The sequence below is a fragment of the Lagopus leucura genome, unplaced genomic scaffold (assembly GCF_019238085.1).
Source record: "Lagopus leucura isolate 7727_CA_CO unplaced genomic scaffold, USGS_WTPT01 Super-Scaffold_100039, whole genome shotgun sequence".
In the NCBI taxonomy this organism is placed as follows: domain Eukaryota; kingdom Metazoa; phylum Chordata; class Aves; order Galliformes; family Phasianidae; genus Lagopus; species Lagopus leucura.
Window position 1 is genome coordinate 4,688,460 of NW_024962288.1, and position 17,874 is coordinate 4,706,333.

Below are 17,874 nucleotides of genomic sequence, written 5' to 3' on the forward strand. Positions count from 1 at the left end.
GCCTACCGCTGCCTGACAGAGGCTGCTGTGAGGTGGGGTCTCAGGGGAGATGGCCTCAAACTGCACCGGGGTGGGTGTGGGCACGAAAAAGCTCCTTCCAGGAGGGATTGGGGTGGGTGAGGTGGTGGAGTCGCCAGGCCTGGAGGTGTAGAACTTCAGTGAGTCCGTGATTCTGTGAAACTCTTTTGGCAAGAAAACACCACGTGCGTGAGATCGCTGAGATCAATCTGTGAGCACGCGAAGCAGCCGAGCAGATCATAGCCAGTGAGGAGGAGGGGACGGGAAACACCCCGAGCACCGCCGGAACCGCTCTCGGACTCCTCGGGTTCATCCCTGGGCGGCGGGCGGAGCCGGGCTGCGCTGCGAGCACAGGGAGCAGCGATCCTCGCCGAGCACCGGGGCGGCAGCGCAGGCAGCGCAGGCAGCGCCGCGCAGCCGTGGTTCGGCCGGCGGGAGGTGAGGGAGCGGCGGGGCGGGGCGGGCTCTGCTCCTCCTCCTCCTCTTCTTCCTCCTCCTTCGACGCGGGCAGTGCTGCTGCGCGTCCTGCCGGGCGTCCCGCTGGAAACGGGGGTTTTGCTGCACGTGAGTTCGCTTTTTTTTTTTTCTCCTTTCTTTTTTTTTCCTCTCTCTCTCCCACGCCCTCCTTTTTTTTTTTTTTTTTCTCCAATCTTCCATCGGTTATTATTCTACTGATTCTTTCTTTTTTTCTTCATCTTGTGAGTTTTTTCCCCGGTGTTAATTGGGGGAAAAGAAGCGCGGCGGTGCCGGCACCGGCAGGAGGACCAACTTTGCGCTCTCGGTGCGCGGGCGCTGAGTTGTGGCTGCACGGTTCCGGGCGGGTCGGCGCGGGGAGCAGCGCGGATGAGCGTCTGTATGTATCTGCCCGCTGTGGTTCTGGGTTGTTTCTGTCCGTAGCGTTCCTCGGGCAGCCGCTCCGCCTTCTGGTGGCCCTACCCCGGCTCTAGCGGAGAGCGAAGTCGGCAGCGTCCGCGTGCTTTTTGAAGGGAGAAAGGGAAAATGTCTCTCCCCTCCCGCAGCGCCCTGAGCCGGGCTGGGAGGGAGCGGCCCCGAGCGGAGCTGCGGCCCCGGGCCGTGCGCTGCGGTGCTGCGGGACCCCCGCGCCGGCTGCGCTGCGAGTGCGGACCCCGCCGCCTCCCTTCCTGCCCGCAGTACCGCTCCCACCCGCGCTTTGCCCACTCCGTCCTTCTGCACTTCGTTCCGACTTGGGCTCCTTGCTGTTCTCTTTTTTGTTTGTTTGTTTTGTTTTTTGTTTTGGTCTTTTTCTCCCGTTCTCTAAGGCGAGGGGTTGGGAGGGCAGTAAGAGTCTTTCTAAGCAAAACGGACGGGGATGCCGTGGATGTGTAACGCGGAGGGCTGCCTTTATCCGGTTATTCCAGAGTGAGGAGCCCATGGCATGGCAGACCCTCGGGCTGATCCACAGCATCTGTTGTGACGGCATCTCGTGGGGTTCCCTGCTCTAGGTTTGGCTTGGCTGTGCTTTGCTGGGTGCAGGTGGTAAGAGGGGTGGCAGGAGGGAGCACTCACTGCTGGTGGGGCAATGCTGCCGTGGCCTTTGGGGAACAGCTCGGCAAAGGAAGGTGAGTATCCAAAGCATCGCTTTCTTTAGAAGAGGCAGATGTGTGGCAGTGAGGGCGGGCAGGAGGTTTTATTTGGGAGTTGTAAAGAGAGGAGTGAAGCTCTTGGAGAAGAGCAGCTACCTGGAATAAGCAATGGAAATGGATCTTTCTGAAGGATCAGAACCTGATGTGTTTCCAGTTCTGAGAGCTGCCAGCTGCCTGCATCTCAAATGCTTTAATGAAGGGAGCAGAACTTCTGGTGTGTGTTCCTGTCTGGTGGCTGCGTGAGGAGCTCTCAGACCTAGAAGCAAACCTGCGTCTGCTCAAGGAGAATGTCTGGAATTAAAACATTTGACATCCTGCAGGTGCTGTGGGGTTACACAGGACTACGTGTGTTAATTGCATGCATTGGGAAGGGCTGTGTTTACCTTGAAGTGAATTGTGGCTTTTCTTTTCTCATCCCCTTCACACTGAGTTGCTGTTCTGTGTGGTACGGGGTTCGTGGTTTTTGGAGAGCGTGAAGGCATTTCTTCCAGAGTGACTGCAATGAGGAAGCCTTGTAGGGATAGAAGCATCATGAGCCCAGCTTTGGGCTCAAGTTATGATTCCTGTATGTCCACTTGTTCAGTCACAGCTTGAGGTCTGTGCTGGAAAGACTGAAAACACCAGAAAAGCATGCTGGAAGAAAGTGCACTGAGCAGGGGTAACTTGAGAATAACTGACACCAGGGGTTGGTGAGGCATTCACGCACCTGCAGAGGGGGAGGAAGCATCAGATCAATAACAAGTTGGCTTTTTATAACTGCAGAGCTTTAATTGTATCACTTAAAAAGCACGCGTTTAGGATGATTTTTCATACCTGTGCCTGCAGCCGAGGCTGAATCTGCGGAGTTCACGCTGATGTGGGTAATCTGAATCAAGCTGAACAGCAAAGAGCCTCTTAGGAGAATCTGCAACCCAGTAGGCATTTTTCAGACCTGAGTTATGTCACTTTTTTTAGAGGTGCCTCAGGCGATTGCATTTTAAGAAGACAAAGCTTTTGTTTTCCAGCTGGCCTAGAAAAATAGCAAGGATGAATCCAAAGCAAAGGCTTTCAGAAGTTGTCATTCACGATTAAGTTGATTCTGCTGTTGTGCACAGGGATGTTGCTGCCTTCCTTGCAGTTGTGTGAACTGTGTCTATTTTTATTTTATCCACCAGTCCTAGCCTACCTGTTTCTGTTTGAATCAAGTAAGTCACGTTAGAGCTTCTCACTAACATGAGTGTGTATTTAATTAGCAGGGCAGGTGTTTGCTAGCTGCATCTCTGTTACAAAATTAATTGTGTGTACTTTACGAGGGGCAGAAGAGAGGTGACACCAGGGCAGGGATTGACAGCTGCATACAGCGTCCAATTCTGCATCTAAAATACTGCACTTCTGAAGGCACAGGCTTGTAACAATGAGCAAAGACTGCTTTCCTTTGCACATCCAAGGGAATCCACAGTTTGCATGGAAACAAGAAATATGCGTGCTAATAGCCAATCTAAAGTTCTTCTTGTGGCTTCTGGTGTTCCCTGCAGCTGAGAACGATGGCAGTTAGCATCCTGTGGCTGCCAGCCTACAGCAGAAAGTGCATCTGTGGAGCTGCAGCCTGAGCTGGGGGTGTGGACACCACGGGGATGCTTCAGCACAGACAGCAAGAAGTGCGTTCCTGCATTCTGCAGTTTTGTAAGCTCCTGCTGAGGTCCTCAGTTTGAGGAATGCTGGTGATGACATCTTTTTCTTAAAATGAGAACAGTTTCCCTCTCAGGAAAACCTCACAGTCTTGTAACAGAATTGGCCCTATTAACGTGGTCCAGAGCTGTATGGAAGAGGAGGAGGCATCTCGGGAGCTCTGCCCTCCTACATGTGCTGCGTGCCTGCCTCTGCTCTGGATGTCCATGGGAAGGCTATAAGGGCACTGTGAGTCATAGCTTTGGCTCCCGTGTAGCTCTGACACAACCGGTGCTGCCACACTCCCTACCGAGGTCACTGTACCTTCCCACAGGGGAAGGCATGGGAGCTGACACTCCAAATGCAGGAGTGCAGCTTCTTCTGCTTCCCTGGGAAGGCTTGGGTCCTGCTCCTGCAGCACCAAATAGCATTTTCTCAAGCCAGTACTCTTTTCAATATGTTGAAACAGAATGCTGGCTTGCGGTAAGGTATATGTGAGGTGAGGCTTGGTCCTTGGCTTTACAGGGAAGGGAAGGTTGCCCCACTGATTTCAGGGGCCATGTGCAGAGGCCAGGCACTGGGTCCAGTAGCATTTCTGCTCCTCCAACAGTCTATTTCTTAACATAACCTTTTGTAGTCTCAACCAGTTGCCTTGCAGTTGTCTTTTTTTTATTTTTATATTATTATTATTTCTGAAAAGTCTGTTTTTAAAACAGAAAGCACAGTGTTAGTTGTTTTTTCATAGAAGGGGGCTGAGGTAAACAGCAGAGATGCCCATGGGCTTTGTCAGCATGAATTCAGCCATTCCATGGTGTGGCATGGTTTGGAGCAGTAGGGGCTGGAAAGTGGCAGAGCATTATCTGACGCCTTTACAAGCAGCTCATGTTCAGGCAAATGCAGCCACGGTAGGAATGAACGTGATCTCATCTTCTGGTTGCCGCTGCATGCTGCAGAGGGATGGGCAGGTGGGATGCAGTGGTTGAGACAGCTGAGCACATCCCCTGCTGTGCTGAGATGGAGCAGTTGCATCCTGCTGGGTCCACTGTCCCTGGGGGGGAGGATGTCCTTCTATGCGAGGATCTGTGCCTTTCTGTGGATGTACTGAAACCCAGAAATGTGGGTAGCTTCTATGTGAATGATGGCTCGCTCTGGAAGCTGGGAACAGGTGGATGCTGTGATTTATGAGCGGGTTCCTGAGCTCAGGACTGGAGCGGTAAAGGGCACCAGGCAGGGGGTGTATGGCTGCTGCACTCCTCACGTGGCTTCTGCTGCCTTTCTCAGGCAGTTTTAATCTCCTCTTTCTTCCTGCATTTAGCAAAGTCTTCTGGGAAGCCGTCTGGGGAGGACTTGTGAGAAAAGTGTTCCTTCAGGATGTGGGATGCACTGGTTTTGCTGGCTGCCCTATGTAAGGGGAGGGCCTTGGCTTGGAGGGGGGTCAGTGTGAGCCCCACATGTGGGTGAAAGTGAGGGGCAGGTGCTGCTGCTGGCTCCGTGTGGGGACTGTGTGCTCAGCTGTGCTCCTGTGCTGCAGGAGATACAGCATGGCAGGGCTGCTTTCTGGAGTTTGTCATGGCTGTAAGCACCACAGAAATCCTCTTGAGCCTCTCCAGCCACTTAGGCTTTGTTCTTTTCGCTCTTGTTACTGAATTTACTCTAAATCATGCTTATTCATTTCAGTGAAGCAGTAGAACTTTGCCTTGTGCTTATGCTCCCCAGTAGCTGCCCACGTCCTGGTGTTTCCCTGCAGGCACAGGAGCCATTTCTGCAGATCGCACTGCAGGAGTGGAACCAGTTTGGAAACTTCAGTGTCTATAAAACTACTGGGAAAGTTCTGGTGCAGGTACTCTCACAGCCCAGGTGCATTGCTTCCTTCCAGCAGCTATGTGGGGCACAGGGGATGGTGAAGAAGCTGCTGGAGGTGAACTGCTACAGGATTCCATGAGAAGCCCACACCAGTGAACAGCTTTGATAGCATATGGGGAGCAACTGCTGCTACAGATGAGCATCAGAACTGGGCATGGCTCTTCTTTCCTGGTAATGAGGGGCAGTACTTACCTGCAAATGGGCTCCCAGCTGCTTTGCTACAGTGCATGTAGTATTTTCAGGGAGGTGCTGGTAATAAGCTGTGGCTTGGGAATGCTTCCTATGAGCAGAATCACACCTGGTGGCAGGAGGGGAACAGGAAGGGCTTAGGTGGTTTTAATTAACATTGTTCTGTGAAAGAAATTAAATTGGGTCTCTTGCCCCGCTTGCATGCCAAGCAGGAAGGGCTCAGCGCCCCTGTGCTGTTGGCTGCCTTCTGTTTGCATTAGGGGAAAAAAGCAATTGCTGTCAGCTTCTACCCAGCTCCAGGGACCTGTCTGCTTGTTTATTTTGGGCAGATTATTTTCAAATCACTTTGAAGATGGGCTCGAACACTGATCATCAGGGATAGTCCTTCATCTGCGTTCTGTCAGCAAACGTTGCACGAAGTGTATTGTAAATTACCTGCCTTCCCCAAACGAAGGGGTGGGCACTGCCAGAGAATGGAGCGCCCCATCTGGGTGTCCGCTTCCAGAGCAACCTAAGAGCTGCTGGCCTGTCTTCCCTCAGCTCTGAGGGGGTTATGGGGGGATGCATGGGGATGTGCACAGGTGAGGCAGGCTCTGCTCTGTACCCGCTGCTTTTATTATCATTTCAGTTTGCAGGTGTCACACCACCAACCCATTTTGTGTGCTTCCAGCCGATGATGTATGTCTGCTCAAGTACTGCTTTGCAAGAGGGGGGGGAAAAACAGTGACCTCAGAATTGATAGATTCTAGCCTTGTGCAGTGTAAACATCTATATTTTATGGCTCATTGTGAGGAAGCGGTGCAGGGGATTGTGGCTCAGCAACTGAAAACTAGACAACACTGTCCATGGCAGAAGGATTGGAACTAAATTATCTCGAAGGTCCTTTCCAGCCCGAGCTGTTGTATGTTTGAGAAAGGAGCCTGCTTTAGGGAGCTTGAGCCACTGGGCTGGTGCTGGGTGGATGCTGGTGCAGGGAGTGAGGGCGGCTGCTGCTGCTGGCTGGCTTCTGAAATCCCAGCCAAGATGAGGCTTTTCTTCTGACCCTCAGATTTATTTATTTTGTCTCCAGAGCCTTAGTGTCCTGAGCAAGGGGAGTCTCTAGCAAGTAGGCTAAAGAGTAGCTGGTAAAATAAATGCAAAGTGATTAATCTGCTTGTTCTTGTTTATTCCTTTAATTTTATTTCCATTTGCAGTCTTTATCATTTGACCAGGTACCAACAGTCTTGGAGGCCTTACGTTCCTATCTTTGCATGCAGTACAGTAGTATCTGAGGATCCGTGTCCAGATCCAGCGAGAAGGAGCTGTGGCTCTGGACTTTAGGCTCTAAATAGATAAGAGGTAGGAGGGCATGTGACTGCGCCTGACCTTGGTGGTAGTGGAGTTGGGAATGACGCCAGCTCTCTCTGCTCCCAGCTCACCCTCCTGGAGGTTTGCTCTGCTGCTCTCTCGGCTCTCCTCCCCCCCCTTCACCCTACCTGGTGTACGGGCAAAGCTGGGGAGCTCTCTATGCCCAAGCCCAGCTTTCTAGCTCTCCTGCCTTTCTCCATCCTTGTAGCTTCGCCCTGTCCTGGTTCCTTTCGTCGTGGAGGAGCTGAGAGCCTCAGCAATGCGTGGCATGTGACATTTAGCACAGGAGCATAGCAGTCATTTTAGCAGGGCTTAGCATTGGCTTGCAAGGAGATGACGCTCTGCTAGAAGCCTACCTTGTGTAGGAGCACGGCTACTCTGCCAGGGCAGCACCAGTTTTATCTCATATTGCTGTATCTGCTTATTTTCCTACCTTTTTTCTCAACATAAAACTCTTTATGCAGGAACAAACACCTGCTGCTGGCAGGGTGACCTGTGCTTGGGTTTTCTTTTGGGAAAGAGGGGACACCAGAATGAGAGTTGGGGTTATTGCAATACTCAAAGGGCGCTGGAAGATTCTTAAGCTGCCTTGAGCACATGGCTGGGTGTGTGCAGCATCCCCCTAGGAGGCTGCTCGTGATGCTTTCAGCCTAGGTACAACAGTACCAAAATCACCTGTAGAGAGTAAGGGAGAGAAGTGGCAATACTGAGCTCCCATTTAAAACCCTGCGCAGCCTTCCTGTGCACGGCTGCCTTTTCTTCACATGCTTTTCCAGGCAAAGCAGGTGGTGCTTAATATCTTTTTTTGCATACAAACGCATGGCGCGCAGCGTAAGGCCACTCACATCTGTGTGCTATGTAGGTCAGATGCGTGCTCATCCCTTTACAAAGACCCGAGCTGACAGCGTTCCCTTCCTGCAGTGATGGGGAGGACGGCCACGTGCTGCCTCTGTTGGAGCCCTGCCTAGGGCACAGCCCCGGGAGGACCTGCATGCAGGTAAAGTGTTCTTCTCTCCACGTGCTGCGAGGAGCCTTGTTGATGAAAGATGAATGTACGCTGTGTGTCAGGGGTTGATGGAGTGTCACATCACATTAGCCTTACGGTTCAAAAATACTGAACGCTTCTGTGCTGCACGTCTAGCAGATGCCTTTTGCTTTGCTCTGAATAAAGAGCGTGTCTGTGCTTCTGCTGCTGGAGTTATTAAAACACAAATCACTCTCCCTCCTCCTCCTCTCCCCACCCCCAGCCAATCTTGTTGTGGTATTTCGTGACCTTTTCTCGCTTAGGTTCTGTTGGTGGAGGATAAAATGAGTTGAAAACAAACAACTTGTCTTGCCCAGAAGCACGTCAGGAATGCAGTGTAGCGCTGAGTCTCCCTTTTTGCTTTGATGGATGTGGTGCCAGGGACAGATGTGTTTGTCCTGTGGGAAGTGCTGTGTTACGGTGAAAGCAGCGGGGATCACAGATAGGGCTACTGCTGGTCTCCCACTGGAGCTGTGTCCTCTGAGCTTTGTTTGCCTCCGACCCTGGCAGACGGTGACTCAAGCCAGCCCACTGGGCTTCTACATGTTCTGCAGCTCTTACGTCTTGAAGCTGTGTGGGGATGCAAAGACTGGTTCTTTCAGATGCAGAACAAAAACTTGGGAATGTGACCCCATGGGACTCTAAGCATCCATTGAAAATGGATAAATAGAGGATCTGTGGTTTATTTTAAAACTGAAGAGGGAACTTTGAAGTTTCCTCTCCCAGGGAGCCTTCAAGTAGTGTCTCTGCAACCTGAATTTCTTATCCCAGGTGAGGCGACCTTGTGAGCAGTCATGAATGGAAATGGTAGCAGATGAGGATCAGAGCAGATGAAGATGTGTAGGAATGTCCTCATACGATCCAGTGTGGTGGAAGATATCTCTAGTATTAAAGCTGATCTGCTTGTTCTACAAGACTATCAAGAAACGTCTGGGATGAAAGAAAGGCTGTACCTGTTATTTCATCCTTCAGCAGGTGAGAGGCATCCCAAGTGCTGCCTGTTTGCTGAGAGTCTCAGAACCGGGTGTGAAGTTCTGCACATTTATGCCGCTGGATGAGTAGTTAGGACTTGAGGACCTCTCAGCAGCAAGCAGGTCCTTGTGAGCAGTGCATGCAGGTAGGTGGGGAGCACTAATGCAGCCTTGGCTGTCGTCAATTTAGGAGCATTGGTCCTGGAGATGGAGAGGGGTATTAACAGGCTCCAGTGCAGGGAAGTGAGCTCTGGGCTTCATGGAGTTGCTTGGAACAGAGACACGAAGGAAGCACTTGGAGAGAAATTGGAGGAAAAAAACATCTGCACAGCCTGTGCAGGCGTTCTAGCTGGAATCTTAGTGTGTAATATGTGAACTGAGCACATGGAGTTGGCTCAGGACAGACATCTCTGCTGGAGGGACCACCTCGCTAAGTGCTCCCTGGCTGTGCTCAGCTGGAAGAAAAGGGGAGAGATGTTTCCTATGGCTGCTCTTTCCCTTCATCCTAAATAAGATGAAGTGTGCATCGTTAGGGAAGCTCCTGAGTGCAACCAATCTCTCTTTAAGTCCCTGCTGACTGACTGAAACTAAGAGGAAACTAATGAAATCCCTATTGTTGCTACATATTTTTTTGACCTTTAAAGGGAGAATGTGCTGGTGAGTCAGGAGACCCTCTGGGAAATCTGTTCAATTTGTTTTGGGCAAAAGGTGAACTGAGATGCTGTGGTGACAGTAGCAGTTTAAAAATAAAGGCAGAGATCTGAGCTGTGCAGAAATCTTGCCGTGCTGCTGTCTCTGGTTTATGCACAGGCACAGAAGTGGAGTCCCCAGAGCTGTCAGGTGGCTCTCAGCTATTCTGGTTACAAAGCAAATAGAGACGCTGAAATGGTTTGCAATTTTCTCCTGGCTTGATTCTAAAGGCAGGGTATAAAACTCCTTGTTTTCTGAGCATGAGAAAGGAGGTGAAGAATGCGGTTCCCTGTTTGGCATCTACATAAGAAATGAAATGCTGGTTTTGATCAAAATGACAGAACTTGAATGTTTCTAAGGCAGTCAGTGCATTTTGTTGTGTTGCAGCTTTGCCCTTCAAGGGGACTGAGTCTGTCTGAACCTTCCAGCAGCTCCATCAAGCCTATGCTATTTTCATGTAAATTTGGAGTTAGATTGGAGGAGAGGGGTTGAGGCTGAGCTGAGACGCTGCTAATAGTTACAGAGTTTGGAGGAGAACAGGTTTGTTTGTAGTTGCTTTCATCAGGACATGTAGTCATGGATAAGTGACCATTGCTGTACCTGGTTTGAAATGCAAGTCTGTTCTTTACAGATGCTGGGGTTGGTTTTTCCCTAATGAGGACCTCTGATTTGATGGTCTTGTGCTGAAATACCTAATTTTTGGTGTTCTGATGTTTTGAGAAAGCTGTCCCTTACTGTTGTGATGCTCACAGCTGTCTTTCAGCTCTGTTGGGAGCCAGATTCCCAATACGTGCATGGAGCTCCCCTCAGTGCCTCTGTCAGTGCTGGTATGGGACATATCTGCAGTGGATCTTGGGCTGAGGTTGGACAGTGGCTTGTTCAGAGGAACCTGCAACCTCTCCCAGCTGCTGGTCTGGGCATTGTCAGGAGAGCCATGCAACCAGAGCAGTGTTTGTATGGCATCTGGAGGCAGGTGGCTCTGCATCAAGCATGCTTGTAACGGCAAGATGGGTAGGAATTCAAGCCCAGGCTGCTTCTCAAATCCTGCACTTGAACCATTAGCATAATTTCCCTGGCACCCAAGCGTGGGTGCAAGCTGTTAGTAGAGCTGGGAGGAATGTCTGTGGTTTGAGGGCCCCACCAAGACTGTTCCCATTAGCCTGCAGCAGCAGCAGCTCCAGTGTGCTGCTGGGTCGTTTTGCCAGCCCTGTCCTGCTGCTGGCACTCTTTCTGTTCCTACCTGAATGTGTGAGAAGAGGTGTGCTTTGATTTACCGCAGAACATGTAGATTATTTTGACCTAAATCGTACAAGGATGCTTTTAGAGCCAGAAATGCTGTGTTCCCTGCTGGCTCCAGTTTATTAAAATAACAAATTCGTAAACAATAACTCTTCAAAGCAATGTGCTAGAGAAGCTGCAGTGCTGTATTATGTATAAAACATGACCCTGAAGAAAGCAGCCTGTTCCTCCGTGGTCAGCTTGTAGTTCTGACCACTCCTGAAGCAATGCTCAAAGCAGGGGATCTCCTGCTCCTCCTGAGACTCCATAAATTATGACACTAGATCTAATCTGTGAGGTCTTTTTTGTCCCTTTTAAGAGGAATCATACCCTTACAGATGTCAGCAGTGCCTCCTGTACTGGGGGATTTGGCTGCAAATTAGCATGAGATACTTGATTTAAAGGAATTAAAGATAGCTTTGTCAAATTGTTTGGTCTGGCATGCTTTATCTGTGCTGCAGTGATGGTGAGGAGCTCCTTCCAGAGCTGCTTTCTGTGTGTGTACCACCCTGTCTCCTCAGAAAGGCACGTGGGAGGTGAGAAAGGTGGGTTCTGTCTCATAGGAATGTGGAAAAGAATGGTTTCACAAGGCTGTGTTGGTCACTGGTGTCAGCCCTGTGCCCAGCAAAGTGCTGTGAGCTGTGACTTCAGAATTGATGTGGACTGCTTGGGACCTGTGTGTCTTACCGTCTCAAAAGCCATGTGGGGGAATGAGGTCCTTACAGGTGATGTAAGTGGGCAGCTCAAAGCTGTACATGAAACATATTGCATGTCTGTGTGTCCCCTCACAATTCACTGTTCCCCATAGACAAAACTCCACATGCATAAGGGTGATCATTTGGCATAGCCTGGTAGGAAGCTGAATCAGAAACCATGCTTTCCTCTTGGCTTTTTTTTCTTTTTTTACTTTTCCAGGGTAAAAGGCTTTTCATTAACCTCTGTTTCTCCATGGAGACCTCTGCGCTCTTCTTGTTTCTGGCAACTCTTTTCTCTTTCTAGACAACAGTTTCCCCCTGCATAACAAGTGCTCTCATGACTTGAAATTCCGTGTTATTTGAGCGTAGCACTTTCTTCCCCTCTTCCTTTTTGCTGCCTGAACTTCTCCAGGAATCCTTTCCTAAGATTTATTCTGCGAGATTTATTCTTGCAGTCATTTTAGCATGAGGTCCAGCAGCAAAGCAGGGGAAAAAAAACCCTCAGCATTTCATATCATATGACTGTGGGAGCCCTGGCTGTCAGACCCCCATGATGAACCCTGCTACATCCTTGAGCAGGGGCTGGGGGCTGCTGCCCTGTACTGTGTGTACGTGGAGAGAGATACAGGGTGCTTCTAGGCTCTGCTGCACAGTGCGTGCTGCCCCTCTGCACGGGATCAAGGCAGGGGGCTTGAGGTGAAAAGAGGAATAGCATTGTGTTCAGGGCCCCCATAGGCAATGCTTCATGCTTTGCATAAATCCTTGAAGTTCCTTACAGCTCCTCTGTCTGGAGTGCATTTTAATTGTTTTAATGTTTCTATGCTGCTTGCTGCTACCAGCTGTCATGCAGGTGATGGCAGCGGTCTTGGAAAGGCAAAGTGGCAAATAGTGGCAAAGTGACAAATAGTGAGATGTTTCATAACCATACAGAGGTGCTGTGGCCTCCATGCATTCTCCTCCACCCCTGGACCCACTCCAGGAGATCCATGCCAGGCTGGATGTGGCTCTGGGCAACCTGGTCTGGTAGTTGGCAACCCTGCACATAGCAAGGGGGATTGAAACTGGATGAGTACTGTGGTCCTTTTCAACCCAGGCCACTCTATAATTCTGTGAACTGCACTTGGGAGTATAGGTGTGCCTTCAGCCTTGCTCCACGTAGGAATGGTGTCAGTGCTTCAGTACAATGTCTTTCCACACTTCACAGGCTCTGCTCCTGTCCCTGCTCGGTCTGGCTGTGTGCTGGAGAGGACTGATGGAATTCCCCAGCTGAGCAAGCCCCCCCAGCACTGCCAATGCAAGGTGGCTTTTATGACTCCAGTGTTTTGTCGTGATTCATGACATTGCTGGTGTGGGTATAATAAGTGACTTGAGTGACTGAGATGCTGTAGGCCTGATGTAAAGCTTTTCCCACTCTTTGCATGGGTCTTTGCCTGGCAGTGTAAGAGCAGCATGTCAGCAGGTGAGTGTAGATCAGTGTTGGTAACACGGGTCCTGTGTCAGGAGGATGTTGGAGCAGACGTTGCATGGAGCAGGGTGGATGGCTGGGGAACACTCTGGCAGGGGGAGGTACTTCTCCTTGTTGAAGATACCCAGACTTGTTGGCTTTCTCTCTTGAACAGACCGATTAGCCTTCAAAGTTTGCTGAATTCATAGAATCCAGCATGAATTCTTGATCTTTGTGGTGGCTGTCCATACTGCTCTGGAAGTGTGGTCTCCAGGTCACATTTGTCCTTTGTCTCTATTGCTTATGTGCTGGAGCGCATAACTGGCCAGGCAAGCCTGCTGGTGTCCCGAAAGAAACCTTAGCTGTGTCCATCCTTACAGCCTGCATCGTGGGCAGGTCGTGCTAATCTGCACTGCTATTTTGCTTGCTCATGGTATGTGTTAGGTGCTGGACAGACTGAGGCCTCTGGGCTGCCTGCTGCAGGCACTGCTTGCAGGCAAGCCAAAATGCAGCTCGTTTCATGCTACCTGCAGGGGAATGGTGATATGGGAGCCAGATACGATATGCAAAAGGAGGAGTTCAGGAATGTTTTATTTGCTGTGTAGCCTTTTTGATCCAAAAACACTTTTACAGCTGATGAGCCCGATTTAGCTTTCTGATGTTCTGGTATGAATTGGGAGTTATTTTTCTGATTTCACCACAGCTGCTTTGATTTGGCAATAATGTAGTAGAGAATTAAGCTCTATGATAAATGGTGCCCCAGTGGAGCCGGAGCAGCTGCTTGTAGGTTTGGACCACACTACTCAAAAGGAACTGTCTGACCTCATGGAGTAGCCCTAGTAATTTATCATTCATTGAAAAATAGCTGCCTCCTATTCTTTCTCATCTGGGCTTGTCCAGAAGTTCCCTGCTCTTTGCTGTCCACAAGTTAGAGCTTATATTTCAGGGGATGGAATGGCTGAATACTTGTGGAGTGACCTCTGTGCTCTGAATTTGTGGGGAACCAGCTGTGTCACTTCCCTGGGCTGTGGGAAGTCAATCCTAGCCCAGTGTCAGCATATGGGAGCACAACGAGATGCTCAGTTCTGGTGGAGATCCAATCCCTGAAAGCAGGGCTGCAGGAAGGCTCTTCCACGGAGTTTGTATGTGCTGCTGCAAGAGCTTTGTTTGCTGCAGCGATGCTCCGTCTCCGCTCAGATGGGCTCATCCAGCATGGTGTTGTATGAGCAAAGGTGCTTCCCAGGCCTTTGTTTCACATCATCCATGAATTGCCCAATTCCTTGCTTTGAATACGTGCTGGAAGTGTGTGAATGTCAGATCCAAAGCTGCTTTTGGAAGGTCTCGCTAGTTTGGTTCTTGGATGTGATTCTAGCTGTACGTGGCAGTTGGAGCACAGCCTTGTCAGCCAGCACAGGTTGACCCGAAGCCCACCTCCATCCCGTCCCGTGAGCCTCTCCCAGAGCATCTCCAGCAATGGCAGGGGGAACCAATGGGGCTTGAAATGTCCTCTGTTTTCCAGGTGCCACCTCTTCCGCCTTGGCATCTTGGACAATTTCCATAGCAAAGAGCATCTACCCATGGAGCCAGCAGCTTTCTGATGAGTAGAATCTCTGGAATGTGAAATTCAAGAATTAAATGGCTTGCAGAAGCTCCCATCTTCCGTCCCAGCCAGCTCTGATCACAGCCACATCCCTTCTCTTCTTCCCAGTGTGTAATGCAGAAAATCCTGAGCTATTTTTACTGTTACAATTAATCAAGGAAGTATCCTCGATTGCTTTTTAATTCGGCATCTACCAGCATCTTTAGGGAGGAAAGGGGTTAGAAAAACTTCATTTCCCTGCATGTCTTTGGTCCGTGGCTAATAATTATTTTTAAACTGCCTGTGATGTTATGAGTTGGGTGATTGTAGGTTTTTTTTTTTTCAGTAGTTGTCAAATGCCAATTGTACAGCATGCCTCTGAAATCTTTCATTACCTAAGTGATTTGAGCCTCTGGGTGAAGCAGGCTGCTGATAGCCTTTTCAGATGAGTTTGTTTCTCTTTTTTATATTATTTTTTTGCAGTGGTTTGGCTGGAATGTCTTCATCAACATTAGTTGTTGAAGGCCTTTTTTCTTTTTAAAGGCTAATCTGCTGCCTGTCAGCTCGCCACAGAGCTAGTTGGCATTCAGCATCCCACACTGCAGTCACATTGGGGAAAAGGAAGTGCCTGTGTAATAACAATAATTGAAAATTAATAGTAGATTAAATTAAAACATAATTAAAAAACACTAATGCTCCCTGTGAACAAAGGCTGATTCCTATAGGAGCTTTATGAATTGAGGAGGAAAAGTCTATGACGCTTTCCCTGGGCCCTGTCTATTCCAGCCTGCAGATCATTAAAGCAATTATAATTTCACAGAGGTTTGATCTGGAATTGATTTCTTTGTGATAATTCAATTTAGAAGCTTGCTTCCTCCAGGGTGAAAAATGACAGAAGATGGAGTGTATAAAGCCTTAGCACTGTCCAGAGGCACATGCAGCTGATACTGAGCCAGCCGGGGGTTTCCTTTGTGGGCGGTCTGCTGGTGGCCCTACAGCTGGTAGGTGTCATAGTGCTTAATTAGGAGATGATCAATGTGTGGAAAAGGACCCATCAGAGTGCAAAGCTGAGGACTGGGTGCTGTTTCAACGTGCTGAGGTGTGGTTGAAACTTCACGTGGAATCTCACTGTCATGATGGATCTCAGGATGTTGGTGTCACCAAGACCAACATATCCACCTTGCCTTCTGCCAGACCTGGTGTTGTGGCCCTGGTTGGGGAGAGCTCAAAGCCTTTTTGGACAGCTGGAGGTGCTGCCTGCCCTGCTCTTGTTGGCTTTCTCTCATGTCATCCTTTTCTGCCAACCTCTCTGGTTCCTTGGGGATCTCACACAGGTCACAGACTTCTCATTCCTACTGTGGGTCAGTCATGCTGAGGATGAAAACGCCTGGTGTGCTGGATGGCTGCTGGGGGCTGTGAGCAGGATAGGTGGTGGAGGGAATGTAACACGGGATGGATGCCAGGTCCTTCTTCCTCCTTGCTAGGGACTCCGGTGGCTCCAGCACATGCCTGGTGTCCTTGGCAGCCAGTACCATTTTGGTTACATTCTTAGAGGGCCCTGCAGAGAGTGCTGGCGGGGTGCTGATGATTGCCAGAGTGCAGCTGCCTGGGTCTTGTCAGCTGTGAGAAGAGGGATTCCCGTCCGTCTGTCCCCTCCCTGGCAGATTGTCTCACTCAACAATGAAGTTGTGTACATTGGAACAAGAGGAGCCATACAGGATATTTATCACTGGGTGTTGGACCATGCTGGAATGTCGTTTTCACTCATACATGCACTGGTGGCTGTGCCACCTGCAGCACATCTCTGCTATGTCTGTGCCTGGGCCCATGCCTGCTGTATGCATTGATGCACTTCCAGACGAGCAGCGCATTTATTTCATGGCTTCAACTTTTGCTTGACTCAACCTCTACCATCTTTAGACCATCTAATCTCGCTGTAAGACACAAGCACGTGTAGGATGCTCCCTCCTACAACATGCTGTCACCTTTTCCATGGGGTTGTGCAGAGAGGAGCAAGGCTGCCACTGATCAGTTAGTACAGCCTTTGCTTACAGCCAGTCATGGTGCAACCAGCCCTGCAGCTGCATTCATAAAGCACTTGGCATTGCTACCATGCAGAGATGCTCCAATGTGCTGTCCTGCTGCTGTGCTCAGAACTGGGCAAATAAATTCCTCCAGCCCAGTCCTGGTGGGTTTGAGAAGGCTCTTGGGTAGCCAGATCTGGCTGTCATGATGGAGTGAGTGAAGGGAAGACAGAGCAAAGTATAGTGAAATGCAGCAAGGCACACTGAATTCAGTGTAGAGTGAAAATTGGGATCTCTTAAAAAATAATGAAATTTGCTAAGCAACTACTGTATTTCATTCTTCTCTTCCCAATTATACTGCATTAGAGGCTTGTGGCAAGTAATTCAGTCAGCTGAAACTGCCACTTGAAGAAATATCCTTTTGTTAATTTGCTCTCTTCTTGACCCAACACAACATTTATTTTTATTTTGTAGCTTTGTGTACAAAGCCCCTCCGTTCCCCTGACCTCTAATGCTGTGTGTTCAGAAATCCTGGTGGAACAGCTGATCAGGCTGGGGTTTTGTTCCCCCATATCAAATTATATTTGCTAAAGTTTTGATTGCAGTTGCTGTTCCAATAAAATGGAACCTGTTCGAAAGAAGGAAAAGGCTTTAAGAGAGACTTTTAGCTTTAATTGCGTTTCTTAGGCTTGGCGGTTATAATAAGGGAATGTCAGGGGAAGACAAAGAAAGAAAGAAATCCACAATTTCAGCCAGAAGCAGGCAGGCAGGGTTCATGGTTGGGTTATGCAACTTTTCTTCGCAGTAGTGAGCACTTATTCAATGAACACATTTATTTTGATCTATCTCACATCTATATTTAGTGGTGGGGGGGGAGGAGGGCCATCCCAGCCCTGCAGAGCTGTCGTTCAGCTCTAACTGTTCCCTTCAGGAACACGGGGAGGCGAGACCCTGATGAAGTCCCCCATGGTGAGTGCTGTTGATATGAGGGGATGGGGAGCTGTCTGCAGGCTGTGCCAGTGCACTCAGTTGCACGGAGGTGAAGGAAGCCCTGGGGAGGGCCCTCAAGCATCCAGCTCCTGAATACAGACAGGTGAAGTGAGCATGAAGACGTGCAGCGGGCTGGCACTCCCTCAGGACGTTCAGAGGCTGAGCTGAGTGTTTCTTGACATAGCCCCAGGAAGCTGTGGATTCCCATGCCTTGGAAGTCTTCAGGATTGGGTTGGATAGATTGAGCCACCCAACTGTGGGGAACGATGTCCCTGGTCATGACAGAGGGTTGGAACTGGCAGATTTGTGCTCCAACCCGACCAGTTCTGTGATTCTATAGAGATGGAGCTTTTTCTTAATCTCTTCTGCATCCCTTGGAGGAGCCTTCCCCACCACCACCCTGCAGGTTGAGCCCTACCGGGAGCTGCTGTGACAGGTAGAGAGCAGGGCCCAGCAGCCACTGCACGAAATTGCTGGAAAGGGGAATTGCAAGAGAGGTGAATGCTTTGGT

The 17,874-nt window shown here is 49.7% G+C and overlaps 1 protein-coding gene across 1 annotated transcript in view; it reads left to right on the forward strand.

The window, feature by feature from the left end:
• Positions 1–516: 516 nt before the first annotated feature.
• Positions 517–17,874, forward strand: part of RALY (RALY heterogeneous nuclear ribonucleoprotein) — a 109,271-nt gene continuing 91,913 nt past the window's right edge. The window contains exon 1 of the mRNA XM_042883601.1: positions 517–582. The gene's annotated coding sequence lies outside the window, so the exon portion shown is untranslated. The remainder of the gene's footprint in view (positions 583–17,874) is intronic.